Genomic DNA, 16,521 nt, shown 5'->3' with positions numbered 1-16,521 from the left:
TTTTACCTAGAAATTTTCAATTGAATACACGTTCACTTGCATTGGTCTATAGGATTCTATTCTACTTTTATACTTGTTCCTCTTCTTGCTTTTACCTAGAAATTTTCAATTGAATACACGTTCACTTGCATTGGTCTATAGGATTCTATTCTACTTTTATACTTGTTCCTCTTCTTGCTTTTACCTAGAAATTTTCAATTGAATACACGTTCACTTGCATTGGTCTATAGGATTCTATTCTACTTTTATACTTGTTCCTCTTCTTGCTTTTACCTAGAAATTTTCAATTGAATACACGTTCACTTGCATTGGTCTATAGGATTCTATTCTACTTTTATACTTACTCCTCTTCTTGCTTTTACCTAGAAATTTTCAATTGAATACACGTTCACTTGCATTGGTCTATAGGATTCTATTCTACTTTTATACTTGTTCCTCTTCTTGCTTTTACCTAGAAATTTTCAATTGAATACACGTTCACTTGCATTGGTCTATAGGATTCTATTCTACTTTTATACTTGTTCCTCTTCTTGCTTTTACCTAGAAATTTTCAATTGAATACACGTTCACTTGCATTGGTCTATAGGATTCTATTCTACTTTTATACTTGTTCCTCTTCTTGCTTTTACCTAGAAATTTTCAATTGAATACACGTTCACTTGCATTGGTCTATAGGATTCTATTCTACTTTTATACTTACTCCTCTTCTTGCTTTTACCTAGAAATTTTCAATTGAATACACGTTCACTTGCATTGGTCTATAGGATTCTATTCTACTTTTATACTTGTTCCTCTTCTTGCTTTTACCTAGAAATTTTCAATTGAATACACGTTCACTTGCATTGGTCTATAGGATTCTATTCTACTTTTATACTTGTTCCTCTTCTTGCTTTTACTTAGAAATTTTCAATTGAATACACGTTCACTTGCATTGGTCTATAGGATTCTATTCTACTTTTATACTTACTCCTCTTCTTGCTTTTACCTAGAAATTTTCAATTGAATACACGTTCACTTGCATTGGTCTATAGGATTCTATTCTACTTTTATACTTACTCCTCTTCTTGCTTTTACCTAGAAATTTTCAATTGAATACACGTTCACTTGCATTGGTCTATAGGATTCTATTCTACTTTTATACTTGTTCCTCTTCTTGCTTTTACCTAGAAATTTTCAATTGAATACACGTTCACTTGCATTGGTCTATAGGATTCTATTCTACTTTTATACTTGTTCCTCTTCTTGCTTTTACCTAGAAATTTTCAATTGAATACACGTTCACTTGCATTGGTCTATAGGATTCTATTCTACTTTTATACTTACTCCTCTTCTTGCTTTTACCTAGAAATTTTCAATTGAATACACGTTCACTTGCATTGGTCTATAGGATTCTATTCTACTTTTATACTTGTTCCTCTTCTTGCTTTTACCTAGAAATTTTCAATTGAATACACGTTCACTTGCATTGGTCTATAGGATTCTATTCTACTTTTATACTTGTTCCTCTTCTTGCTTTTACCTAGAAATTTTCAATTGAATACACGTTCACTTGCATTGGTCTATAGGATTCTATTCTACTTTTATACTTACTCCTCTTCTTGCTTTTACCTAGAAATTTTCAATTGAATACACGTTCACTTGCATTGGTCTATAGGATTCTATTCTACTTTTATACTTACTCCTCTTCTTGCTTTTACCTAGAAATTTTCAATTGAATACACGTTCACTTGCATTGGTCTATAGGATTCTATTCTACTTTTATACTTGTTCCTCTTCTTGCTTTTACTTAGAAATTTTCAATTGAATACACGTTCACTTGCATTGGTCTATAGGATTCTATTCTACTTTTATACTTGTTCCTCTTCTTGCTTTTACCTAGAAATTTTCAATTGAATACACGTTCACTTGCATTGGTCTATAGGATTCTATTCTACTTTTATACTTGTTCCTCTTCTTGCTTTTACTTAGAAATTTTCAATTGAATACACGTTCACTTGCATTGGTCTATAGGATTCTATTCTACTTTTATACTTGTTCCTCTTCTTGCTTTTACTTAGAAATTTTCAATTGAATACACGTTCACTTGCATTGGTCTATAGGATTCTATTCTACTTTTATACTTGTTCCTCTTCTTGCTTTTACCTAGAAATTTTCAATTGAATACACGTTCACTTGCATTGGTCTATAGGATTCTATTCTACTTTTATACTTGTTCCTCTTCTTGCTTTTACTTAGAAATTTTCAATTGAATACACGTTCACTTGCATTGGTCTATAGGATTCTATTCTACTTTTATACTTACTCCTCTTCTTGCTTTTACCTAGAAATTTTCAATTGAATACACGTTCACTTGCATTGGTCTATAGGATTCTATTCTACTTTTATACTTGTTCCTCTTCTTGCTTTTACCTAGAAATTTTCAATTGAATACACGTTCACTTGCATTGGTCTATAGGATTCTATTCTACTTTTATACTTGTTCCTCTTCTTGCTTTTACCTAGAAATTTTCAATTGAATACACGTTCACTTGCATTGGTCTATAGGATTCTATTCTACTTTTATACTTACTCCTCTTCTTGCTTTTACCTAGAAATTTTCAATTGAATACACGTTCACTTGCATTGGTCTATAGGATTCTATTCTACTTTTATACTTGTTCCTCTTCTTGCTTTTACCTAGAAATTTTCAATTGAATACACGTTCACTTGCATTGGTCTATAGGATTCTATTCTACTTTTATACTTGTTCCTCTTCTTGCTTTTACCTAGAAATTTTCAATTGAATACACGTTCACTTGCATTGGTCTATAGGATTCTATTCTACTTTTATACTTGTTCCTCTTCTTGCTTTTACCTAGAAATTTTCAATTGAATACACGTTCACTTGCATTGGTCTATAGGATTCTATTCTACTTTTATACTTACTCCTCTTCTTGCTTTTACCTAGAAATTTTCAATTGAATACACGTTCACTTGCATTGGTCTATAGGATTCTATTCTACTTTTATACTTGTTCCTCTTCTTGCTTTTACCTAGAAATTTTCAATTGAATACACGTTCACTTGCATTGGTCTATAGGATTCTATTCTACTTTTATACTTACTCCTCTTCTTGCTTTTACCTAGAAATTTTCAATTGAATACACGTTCACTTGCATTGGTCTATAGGATTCTATTCTACTTTTATACTTACTCCTCTTCTTGCTTTTACCTAGAAATTTTCAATTGAATACACGTTCACTTGCATTGGTCTATAGGATTCTATTCTATTTTTATACTTGTTCCTCTTCTTGCTTTTACCTAGAAATTTTCAATTGAATACACGTTCACTTGCATTGGTCTATAGGATTCTATTCTACTTTTATACTTGTTCCTCTTCTTGCTTTTACCTAGAAATTTTCAATTGAATACACGTTCACTTGCATTGGTCTATAGGATTCTATTCTACTTTTATACTTACTCCTCTTCTTGCTTTTACCTAGAAATTTTCAATTGAATACACGTTCACTTGCATTGGTCTATAGGATTCTATTCTACTTTTATACTTGTTCCTCTTCTTGCTTTTACCTAGAAATTTTCAATTGAATACACGTTCACTTGCATTGGTCTATAGGATTCTATTCTACTTTTATACTTGTTCCTCTTCTTGCTTTTACCTAGAAATTTTCAATTGAATACACGTTCACTTGCATTGGTCTATAGGATTCTATTCTACTTTTATACTTACTCCTCTTCTTGCTTTTACCTAGAAATTTTCAATTGAATACACGTTCACTTGCATTGGTCTATAGGATTCTATTCTACTTTTATACTTACTCCTCTTCTTGCTTTTACCTAGAAATTTTCAATTGAATACACGTTCACTTGCATTGGTCTATAGGATTCTATTCTACTTTTATACTTGTTCCTCTTCTTGCTTTTACCTAGAAATTTTCAATTGAATACACGTTCACTTGCATTGGTCTATAGGATTCTATTCTACTTTTATACTTGTTCCTCTTCTTGCTTTTACCTAGAAATTTTCAATTGAATACACGTTCACTTGCATTGGTCTATAGGATTCTATTCTACTTTTATACTTGTTCCTCTTCTTGCTTTTACCTAGAAATTTTCAATTGAATACACGTTCACTTGCATTGGTCTATAGGATTCTATTCTACTTTTATACTTACTCCTCTTCTTGCTTTTACCTAGAAATTTTCAATTGAATACACGTTCACTTGCATTGGTCTATAGGATTCTATTCTACTTTTATACTTGTTCCTCTTCTTGCTTTTACCTAGAAATTTTCAATTGAATACACGTTCACTTGCATTGGTCTATAGGATTCTATTCTACTTTTATACTTGTTCCTCTTCTTGCTTTTACCTAGAAATTTTCAATTGAATACACGTTCACTTGCATTGGTCTATAGGATTCTATTCTACTTTTATACTTACTCCTCTTCTTGCTTTTACCTAGAAATTTTCAATTGAATACACGTTCACTTGCATTGGTCTATAGGATTCTATTCTACTTTTATACTTACTCCTCTTCTTGCTTTTACCTAGAAATTTTCAATTGAATACACGTTCACTTGCATTGGTCTATAGGATTCTATTCTACTTTTATACTTGTTCCTCTTCTTGCTTTTACCTAGAAATTTTCAATTGAATACACGTTCACTTGCATTGGTCTATAGGATTCTATTCTACTTTTATACTTGTTCCTCTTCTTGCTTTTACCTAGAAATTTTCAATTGAATACACGTTCACTTGCATTGGTCTATAGGATTCTATTCTACTTTTATACTTGTTCCTCTTCTTGCTTTTACCTAGAAATTTTCAATTGAATACACGTTCACTTGCATTGGTCTATAGGATTCTATTCTACTTTTATACTTGTTCCTCTTCTTGCTTTTACCTAGAAATTTTCAATTGAATACACGTTCACTTGCATTGGTCTATAGGATTCTATTCTACTTTTATACTTGTTCCTCTTCTTGCTTTTACCTAGAAATTTTCAATTGAATACACGTTCACTTGCATTGGTCTATAGGATTCTATTCTACTTTTATACTTACTCCTCTTCTTGCTTTTACCTAGAAATTTTCAATTGAATACACGTTCACTTGCATTGGTCTATAGGATTCTATTCTACTTTTATACTTGTTCCTCTTCTTGCTTTTACCTAGAAATTTTCAATTGAATACACGTTCACTTGCATTGGTCTATAGGATTCTATTCTACTTTTATACTTACTCCTCTTCTTGCTTTTACCTAGAAATTTTCAATTGAATACACGTTCACTTGCATTGGTCTATAGGATTCTATTCTACTTTTATACTTGTTCCTCTTCTTGCTTTTACCTAGAAATTTTCAATTGAATACACGTTCACTTGCATTGGTCTATAGGATTCTATTCTACTTTTATACTTGTTCCTCTTCTTGCTTTTACCTAGAAATTTTCAATTGAATACACGTTCACTTGCATTGGTCTATAGGATTCTATTCTACTTTTATACTTGTTCCTCTTCTTGCTTTTACCTAGAAATTTTCAATTGAATACACGTTCACTTGCATTGGTCTATAGGATTCTATTCTACTTTTATACTTACTCCTCTTCTTGCTTTTACCTAGAAATTTTCAATTGAATACACGTTCACTTGCATTGGTCTATAGGATTCTATTCTACTTTTATACTTGTTCCTCTTCTTGCTTTTACTTAGAAATTTTCAATTGAATACACGTTCACTTGCATTGGTCTATAGGATTCTATTCTACTTTTATACTTGTTCCTCTTCTTGCTTTTACCTAGAAATTTTCAATTGAATACACGTTCACTTGCATTGGTCTATAGGATTCTATTCTACTTTTATACTTGTTCCTCTTCTTGCTTTTACCTAGAAATTTTCAATTGAATACACGTTCACTTGCATTGGTCTATAGGATTCTATTCTACTTTTATACTTACTCCTCTTCTTGCTTTTACCTAGAAATTTTCAATTGAATACACGTTCACTTGCATTGGTCTATAGGATTCTATTCTACTTTTATACTTGTTCCTCTTCTTGCTTTTACCTAGAAATTTTCAATTGAATACACGTTCACTTGCATTGGTCTATAGGATTCTATTCTACTTTTATACTTACTCCTCTTCTTGCTTTTACCTAGAAATTTTCAATTGAATACACGTTCACTTGCATTGGTCTATAGGATTCTATTCTACTTTTATACTTGTTCCTCTTCTTGCTTTTACCTAGAAATTTTCAATTGAATACACGTTCACTTGCATTGGTCTATAGGATTCTATTCTACTTTTATACTTGTTCCTCTTCTTGCTTTTACCTAGAAATTTTCAATTGAATACACGTTCACTTGCATTGGTCTATAGGATTCTATTCTACTTTTATACTTACTCCTCTTCTTGCTTTTACCTAGAAATTTTCAATTGAATACACGTTCACTTGCATTGGTCTATAGGATTCTATTCTACTTTTATACTTACTCCTCTTCTTGCTTTTACCTAGAAATTTTCAATTGAATACACGTTCACTTGCATTGGTCTATAGGATTCTATTCTACTTTTATACTTGTTCCTCTTCTTGCTTTTACCTAGAAATTTTCAATTGAATACACGTTCACTTGCATTGGTCTATAGGATTCTATTCTACTTTTATACTTGTTCCTCTTCTTGCTTTTACCTAGAAATTTTCAATTGAATACACGTTCACTTGCATTGGTCTATAGGATTCTATTCTACTTTTATACTTGTTCCTCTTCTTGCTTTTACCTAGAAATTTTCAATTGAATACACGTTCACTTGCATTGGTCTATAGGATTCTATTCTACTTTTATACTTACTCCTCTTCTTGCTTTTACCTAGAAATTTTCAATTGAATACACGTTCACTTGCATTGGTCTATAGGATTCTATTCTACTTTTATACTTGTTCCTCTTCTTGCTTTTACCTAGAAATTTTCAATTGAATACACGTTCACTTGCATTGGTCTATAGGATTCTATTCTACTTTTATACTTGTTCCTCTTCTTGCTTTTACCTAGAAATTTTCAATTGAATACACGTTCACTTGCATTGGTCTATAGGATTCTATTCTACTTTTATACTTGTTCCTCTTCTTGCTTTTACCTAGAAATTTTCAATTGAATACACGTTCACTTGCATTGGTCTATAGGATTCTATTCTACTTTTATACTTACTCCTCTTCTTGCTTTTACCTAGAAATTTTCAATTGAATACACGTTCACTTGCATTGGTCTATAGGATTCTATTCTACTTTTATACTTGTTCCTCTTCTTGCTTTTACTTAGAAATTTTCAATTGAATACACGTTCACTTGCATTGGTCTATAGGATTCTATTCTACTTTTATACTTGTTCCTCTTCTTGCTTTTACCTAGAAATTTTCAATTGAATACACGTTCACTTGCATTGGTCTATAGGATTCTATTCTACTTTTATACTTGTTCCTCTTCTTGCTTTTACCTAGAAATTTTCAATTGAATACACGTTCACTTGCATTGGTCTATAGGATTCTATTCTACTTTTATACTTACTCCTCTTCTTGCTTTTACCTAGAAATTTTCAATTGAATACACGTTCACTTGCATTGGTCTATAGGATTCTATTCTACTTTTATACTTGTTCCTCTTCTTGCTTTTACCTAGAAATTTTCAATTGAATACACGTTCACTTGCATTGGTCTATAGGATTCTATTCTACTTTTATACTTGTTCCTCTTCTTGCTTTTACCTAGAAATTTTCAATTGAATACACGTTCACTTGCATTGGTCTATAGGATTCTATTCTACTTTTATACTTGTTCCTCTTCTTGCTTTTACCTAGAAATTTTCAATTGAATACACGTTCACTTGCATTGGTCTATAGGATTCTATTCTACTTTTATACTTGTTCCTCTTCTTGCTTTTACCTAGAAATTTTCAATTGAATACACGTTCACTTGCATTGGTCTATAGGATTCTATTCTACTTTTATACTTGTTCCTCTTCTTGCTTTTACCTAGAAATTTTCAATTGAATACACGTTCACTTGCATTGGTCTATAGGATTCTATTCTACTTTTATACTTGTTCCTCTTCTTGCTTTTACCTAGAAATTTTCAATTGAATACACGTTCACTTGCATTGGTCTATAGGATTCTATTCTACTTTTATACTTACTCCTCTTCTTGCTTTTACCTAGAAATTTTCAATTGAATACACGTTCACTTGCATTGGTCTATAGGATTCTATTCTACTTTTATACTTGTTCCTCTTCTTGCTTTTACCTAGAAATTTTCAATTGAATACACGTTCACTTGCATTGGTCTATAGGATTCTATTCTACTTTTATACTTGTTCCTCTTCTTGCTTTTACCTAGAAATTTTCAATTGAATACACGTTCACTTGCATTGGTCTATAGGATTCTATTCTACTTTTATACTTGTTCCTCTTCTTGCTTTTACCTAGAAATTTTCAATTGAATACACGTTCACTTGCATTGGTCTATAGGATTCTATTCTACTTTTATACTTGTTCCTCTTCTTGCTTTTACCTAGAAATTTTCAATTGAATACACGTTCACTTGCATTGGTCTATAGGATTCTATTCTACTTTTATACTTGTTCCTCTTCTTGCTTTTACCTAGAAATTTTCAATTGAATACACGTTCACTTGCATTGGTCTATAGGATTCTATTCTACTTTTATACTTGTTCCTCTTCTTGCTTTTACCTAGAAATTTTCAATTGAATACACGTTCACTTGCATTGGTCTATAGGATTCTATTCTACTTTTATACTTGTTCCTCTTCTTGCTTTTACCTAGAAATTTTCAATTGAATACACGTTCACTTGCATTGGTCTATAGGATTCTATTCTACTTTTATACTTACTCCTCTTCTTGCTTTTACCTAGAAATTTTCAATTGAATACACGTTCACTTGCATTGGTCTATAGGATTCTATTCTACTTTTATACTTACTCCTCTTCTTGCTTTTACCTAGAAATTTTCAATTGAATACACGTTCACTTGCATTGGTCTATAGGATTCTATTCTACTTTTATACTTGTTCCTCTTCTTGCTTTTACCTAGAAATTTTCAATTGAATACACGTTCACTTGCATTGGTCTATAGGATTCTATTCTACTTTTATACTTGTTCCTCTTCTTGCTTTTACCTAGAAATTTTCAATTGAATACACGTTCACTTGCATTGGTCTATAGGATTCTATTCTACTTTTATACTTACTCCTCTTCTTGCTTTTACCTAGAAATTTTCAATTGAATACACGTTCACTTGCATTGGTCTATAGGATTCTATTCTACTTTTATACTTGTTCCTCTTCTTGCTTTTACCTAGAAATTTTCAATTGAATACACGTTCACTTGCATTGGTCTATAGGATTCTATTCTACTTTTATACTTGTTCCTCTTCTTGCTTTTACCTAGAAATTTTCAATTGAATACACGTTCACTTGCATTGGTCTATAGGATTCTATTCTACTTTTATACTTGTTCCTCTTCTTGCTTTTACCTAGAAATTTTCAATTGAATACACGTTCACTTGCATTGGTCTATAGGATTCTATTCTACTTTTATACTTACTCCTCTTCTTGCTTTTACCTAGAAATTTTCAATTGAATACACGTTCACTTGCATTGGTCTATAGGATTCTATTCTACTTTTATACTTACTCCTCTTCTTGCTTTTACTTAGAAATTTTCAATTGAATACACGTTCACTTGCATTGGTCTATAGGATTCTATTCTACTTTTATACTTACTCCTCTTCTTGCTTTTACCTAGAAATTTTCAATTGAATACACGTTCACTTGCATTGGTCTATAGGATTCTATTCTACTTTTATACTTACTCCTCTTCTTGCTTTTACCTAGAAATTTTCAATTGAATACACGTTCACTTGCATTGGTCTATAGGATTCTATTCTACTTTTATACTTGTTCCTCTTCTTGCTTTTACTTAGAAATTTTCAATTGAATACACGTTCACTTGCATTGGTCTATAGGATTCTATTCTACTTTTATACTTACTCCTCTTCTTGCTTTTACCTAGAAATTTTCAATTGAATACACGTTCACTTGCATTGGTCTATAGGATTCTATTCTACTTTTATACTTGTTCCTCTTCTTGCTTTTACTTAGAAATTTTCAATTGAATACACGTTCACTTGCATTGGTCTATAGGATTCTATTCTACTTTTATACTTACTCCTCTTCTTGCTTTTACCTAGAAATTTTCAATTGAATACACGTTCACTTGCATTGGTCTATAGGATTCTATTCTACTTTTATACTTGTTCCTCTTCTTGCTTTTACTTAGAAATTTTCAATTGAATACACGTTCACTTGCATTGGTCTATAGGATTCTATTCTACTTTTATACTTGTTCCTCTTCTTGCTTTTACCTAGAAATTTTCAATTGAATACACGTTCACTTGCATTGGTCTATAGGATTCTATTCTACTTTTATACTTACTCCTCTTCTTGCTTTTACCTAGAAATTTTCAATTGAATACACGTTCACTTGCATTGGTCTATAGGATTCTATTCTACTTTTATACTTGTTCCTCTTCTTGCTTTTACCTAGAAATTTTCAATTGAATACACGTTCACTTGCATTGGTCTATAGGATTCTATTCTACTTTTATACTTGTTCCTCTTCTTGCTTTTACCTAGAAATTTTCAATTGAATACACGTTCACTTGCATTGGTCTATAGGATTCTATTCTACTTTTATACTTGTTCCTCTTCTTGCTTTTACCTAGAAATTTTCAATTGAATACACGTTCACTTGCATTGGTCTATAGGATTCTATTCTACTTTTATACTTGTTCCTCTTCTTGCTTTTACCTAGAAATTTTCAATTGAATACACGTTCACTTGCATTGGTCTATAGGATTCTATTCTACTTTTATACTTACTCCTCTTCTTGCTTTTACCTAGAAATTTTCAATTGAATACACGTTCACTTGCATTGGTCTATAGGATTCTATTCTACTTTTATACTTGTTCCTCTTCTTGCTTTTACCTAGAAATTTTCAATTGAATACACGTTCACTTGCATTGGTCTATAGGATTCTATTCTACTTTTATACTTACTCCTCTTCTTGCTTTTACCTAGAAATTTTCAATTGAATACACGTTCACTTGCATTGGTCTATAGGATTCTATTCTACTTTTATACTTACTCCTCACCTTGTTTGGAATTAGAAATTTTCAATTGAATACACGTTCACTTGCATTGGTCTATAGGATTGTCATCTATATATAACTACATACCCTCTTGTTTGGACTTAGAATTTTTTAATTGAATACAATCTGAGAAGGCTTGGTCTATAGGATTGTCATCTATATATAACTACATACCCTCTTGTTTTTATGTGCTACTTATTTACTAGTACTAAATACATATTAATCTCAAACCCCAAAATATTTACTACTAATTTCTATGAAATCATACGTAATCTCAAACGCAAAAAATATTAGCTAATCATTTACTATTAATTCACTATTAATCTAAAACCTAAAAAATTTGCTAGTAATTTCCTATGAAATCATGTGTAATCTCAAACCCAAATTATATTTGCTACTAATTTACTAATAAATACATATTAATCTCAAACCACAATTATATTTGCTACTAATTTACTATTAAATACATATTAATCTCAAACACAAATTATATTTTGAAATGTAAATCACTGGCGAGCATGTTTTAACAGGTGATATATGAACGGGGGCAACCATCAGTTTTTCAGGTATGCTGAAAACGAATATCGCAAGGAAAATTAGCACAGACAGACTGACTACTAGTTTTGGAGCTAGTTTTATTAATGCGTGTATTTTGAAATGTAAATCACTGGCGACCATGTTTGAACAGGCAGCATATGACAGGGGGAAACCCTCAGTGTGTTCAGGTATGCTGAAAACGAATATCGCAAGGAAAATCAGCACAGACTGACTATAGATTCACCATCAAAGTAGTGAAATATTTTTTTTATTTGATATAGGAATCACTACTTATCAAGCCCCAGAGGCCACTCGAGGATAAGGGTTAGAGTGTGTACAGTAGTCAATGGACAATATCATAGTAATCGTTAGAAGTGTAAATTTGGTAAATTGGATTATTTAAGAGGAACGGCTCATCAAGAACTTATTTACATTGGACTTGAAGACGACGAAATAAAAATATAAAGTTGAAAGAACTATCATTTTAATGATGCCCTTCAAATCGTAAACTGCCTGTTTACATTTTTTTACAGTTTTCGAAGATAATAAAAAGTGTAAAAGAAAGCAAACCTTTAGAATCCTAAAAAGATCTCCCGGGAGCATTTTTGCAACATGAAAAATATACAAACCAAAATACAGAGAGGAGGCAACCCTACTCAAAAATATGGTTTATTACATCGCCTAAAAAAAGAAGAAGAATCGGGGGCTCCGTGGGGAAGTAAATTGTTTTCTTTTTTCTAACTTGGTTTTAAAAAGCTTTTATTGCTAACATTTATTTTCATGAACTCTAACCACACCTCACAACCCTAATCCGGCCGGTCGGGGAAAAAAGTTTTTATTTTTTTAAATTTTGGTGAATACGACAACACACATACGAACGCATGTACACTCATACATACACACACACACGCACGCACACATAAGCATATCGCTTGTCACCAAGCTAAAGAAGAGAGAGAGAGAGTGGGGGAAGGAGAGACAGGATCGTACGTGCCGGGGTCAAACAGAAGTTAAATGAAATCGATTATAAATCGCTCGACAAAGTTGTGTCTGAACTTTTTATTCTATGAAACTTAAGATTAATAAAACGAAATAATCGTAACCCGTGGAAATTTCATGGCGAATATTTCGCATTCAAGAGAACAAAACGAAAAAATAGTGAACAAATAAATATATAAGAAAATGAATGTTACCAAAGGCAAGATAAGTTACTCTTCTACCTACCTAGATCATATTTGTTGTTTTAACTTATTTTAAAACGTTTATTTAACACAAACAAAAGTAGCGCACGGTGTTAAGTTAGAACAATAAAGAAGTGTCTGACATTTTACAGACATCTTGTGAGACTCGGTAATCGCTCCAAACTCGAAAATTAAGCAAAATACTGGTAGGAACACATCCAATAAATGTTAGCAAACGTTCGAACATGTTTTCTTTTTCACATTAGCGAAACACTTATCAGAGAAAAAGCGAAAATGAGAAGCAAACACTAATGAAGAAGTCGGTTTTTATCGTTGAGCACAAAAAAAAAAAAAAAAGAGTATCTAATCTAATAGGCCTCGTGCGTGCTATAGGTCAATCTCCAACGTCTGTCCCATCGCCTCAGTGCTGCATCCCTGTTTACAAGTACTTTAATGGGATGTGCTCTCATGAACCCATAGCACTTATACCAGTGCCCGGAAAACTTGTCCCGGGAAAACTCGTCTCCGGAAAAACCGTACCCGGAAAACTAGAACCGTCAGTTTGTTCAGGTATGCTGAAAACGAATATCGCAAGGAAAATTAGCAGAGAAAAATAGTCTTGGAGCTAGTTTTATTAATGCGTGTATTGTGAAATGTAAATCACTGGCGACCATGTTTGAACAGGCGGCATATGAAAGGGGCAAAACCTCAGTTTGTTCAGGTATGCTGAAAACGAATATCGCAAGGAAAATTAGCACAGACAGACGAATAGTTTTCGAGATATTAATGCGTGTATTTTGAAATGTAAATCACTGGCGACCATGTTTGAGCAGGCGGTGTATGAAAGGGGCCAACCCTCAGTGTGTTCAGGTATGCTGAAAACGAATATCGCAAGGAAAATTAGCAGAGACAAATAGTTTTGGAGCTAGTCTTATTAATGCGTGTATTTGGAAATGTAAATCACTGGCGACCATGTTTGAACAGTTTGAACAGGCGGCGTATGAAAGGGGCCAACCCTCAGCTTGTTCAGGTATGCTGAAAACGAATATCTCAGCAGAACTTAAAACACTTGTTCAGGTAGGTAGAAGAGTAACTTATCCTGCCTTTTGGTAACATTTATATATTATATATTTGTTTTGTATTTTTTTTTTTTTAAACTTTTACGCTTTGTTGTCTTAACTCCGAAGGATTAACCTTAGAATTTCCACAGGTCTCCTTAGTTAAAACGAATTATTTCGCAGTTCACATTGGCGTGAAATAAACAAATCTGACTGATACAGGATTTGCCATTTCCGGTTGTCGCCGCCGCAACGCTCTTATATTTACAATCGAAAGCGTCGGCGAGTTCGTTCGTCGCTGTGTCTGGGTGTGTGTAGGAGTGGGGGCAAAGTTGTAACATTCAATACATAAAATCAACAGCTTTAATTTCTATGAATCGTCATTCGCGTATCGAGTGTCGGCGTTCTTGTCTCGAACTAAGTTGAGTTGGAAATGGATTTCTGCACGTGCATGGCTGGACGATAAGAATAACAATACAAACAACAATACTTATTATCTTCAAGTCTCTTCTTAAAGGGGCATTCGGCTACGAAGTTACAACTAGCTAATCGACACGCGACACTGTCAATGAGTTATGCGAAGCAGACGGACTGTTCCGCTGTATCAAAGTTATTAAGTGTGGTTAGACTGAAACTCATTAAAGCCAGTAATCTAAGTTTCAACTAGCTAATAGACATTCGGCACTTTCAATGAGTTATGCGATCACCGCCACTTGTCCAAAAACGGACTGTTCCGCTGTATCACAGTTATTAAGGGTGGTTAGAGTGTGACTCATCAGAGCCAGTAACCTAACTTACAACTAGCTAGTCAACATTCGACACTGTCATTGAGTTATGCGATACACTGCTAATTGTCCAGAGACGGACTGTTCTACTGTATCACAGTTGTAAAGGGTGGGTAGACTAAAACTCATAAGAGCCAGTAATCTAATTTACAACTAGCTTATCGACAGTAGACACTTTCACTGAGTTTACGTGTGTGTGTGTCTTTTTATGTGTGTGTGTGTGTGTGTGTGCTTCGTTAACATTCGGACTGTCCATTTTAAAATCGTTCGGGTATGCTGAAAACGAATATCGCAAGGCACAGAAAAATAGTTTTCGAAATACTAATGCGTATATTTCGAGATACTAATGCGTATATTTTGAAATGTAAATCACTGGCGGCCATGTTTGAACAGGCGGCATATGAAAGGGGCCAACCTTCAGTTTGTTCAGGTATGCTGAAAACGAATATCGCAAGGAAAATTAGCAGAGACAAATAGTTTTGGAGCTAGTTTTATTAATGCGTGTATTTTGAAATGTAAATCACGGCGACCATGTTTGAACAGGCAGCATATGAAAGGGGCCAACCCTCAGTTTGTTCAGGTATGCTGAAAACGAATATCGCAAGGAAAATTAGCACAGACAGACGAATAGTTTTAGAGATAGTAATGCGTGTGTTTTGAAATGTAAATCACTGGCGACCATGTCAGAACAGGCGGCATATGAAAGGGGCCAACCATCAGTTTGTTTAGGTATGCTGAAAACGAATATCGCAAGGGAAATCAGCACAGACTGACTATAGACTCACCATCAAAGTATTGAAATATTTTTTTATTTTATAAAGGAATCACTACTTATCAAGCCCCAGAGGCCACTCGAGGATAAGGCTTAAAGTGTGTACAGTAGTCAATGGACAATATCATAGTAATCGTTAGAAGTGTACATTTGGTAAATTGGATTATTTATAAGGGGCGGCTTATCAAGAACTTGTTTACATTGGACTTGAAGACGACGTAATAAAAATATAAAGTTGCAAGAACTAGCGAAAAATATCATTTTAACGATGCATTTCAAATCGTAAACTGCCTGCTTACATTTTTTTTACATTTTTCGAAGATAATAAAAAGTGTAAAAAAAAGCAAACCTTTAGAATCCTAAAAAGATCTCCCGGGAGCATTTTTGCAACATGAAAAATATACAAACCAAAATAAAGAGAGGAGGCAACCCTGCTCAAAAATATGGTTTATTACATCGCCTAAAAAAAGAAGAAGAATCGGGGGCTCCGTTGGGAAGTAAATTGTTTTCTTTTTTCTAACTTGGTTTTAAAAAGTTTTTATTGCTAACATTTATTTTCATGAACTCTAACCACACCTCACAAACCTCATCCGGCCGGTCGGGGAAAAAAGTTTTTATTTTTTTAAATTTTGGTGAATACGACAACACACATACGCACGCATGTACACACATACACACACACGCACGCACGCACACATAAGCATATCGCTTGTCACCAAGCTAAAGAAGAGAGAGAGAGAGTGGGGGAAGGAGAGAAAGGATCGTACGTGCCGGGGTCAAACAGAAGTTAAATGAAATCGATTATAAATCGCTCGACAAAGTTGTGTCTGAACTTTTTATTCTATGAAACTTAAGATTAATAAAACGAAATAATCGTGGCCCGTGGAAATTTCATGGCGAATATTTCGCATTCAAGAGAACAAAACGAAAAAGTAGTGAATAAATAAATATATAAGAAAATGAATGTTACCAAAGGCAAGAT

The sequence above is a fragment of the Euprymna scolopes genome, chromosome 46, assembly GCF_053919585.1.
Source record: "Euprymna scolopes isolate OS-2025 chromosome 46, ASM5391958v1, whole genome shotgun sequence".
Lineage (NCBI taxonomy): Eukaryota > Metazoa > Mollusca > Cephalopoda > Sepiida > Sepiolidae > Euprymna > Euprymna scolopes.
Note: the sequence above shows the minus strand (reverse complement) of the source record.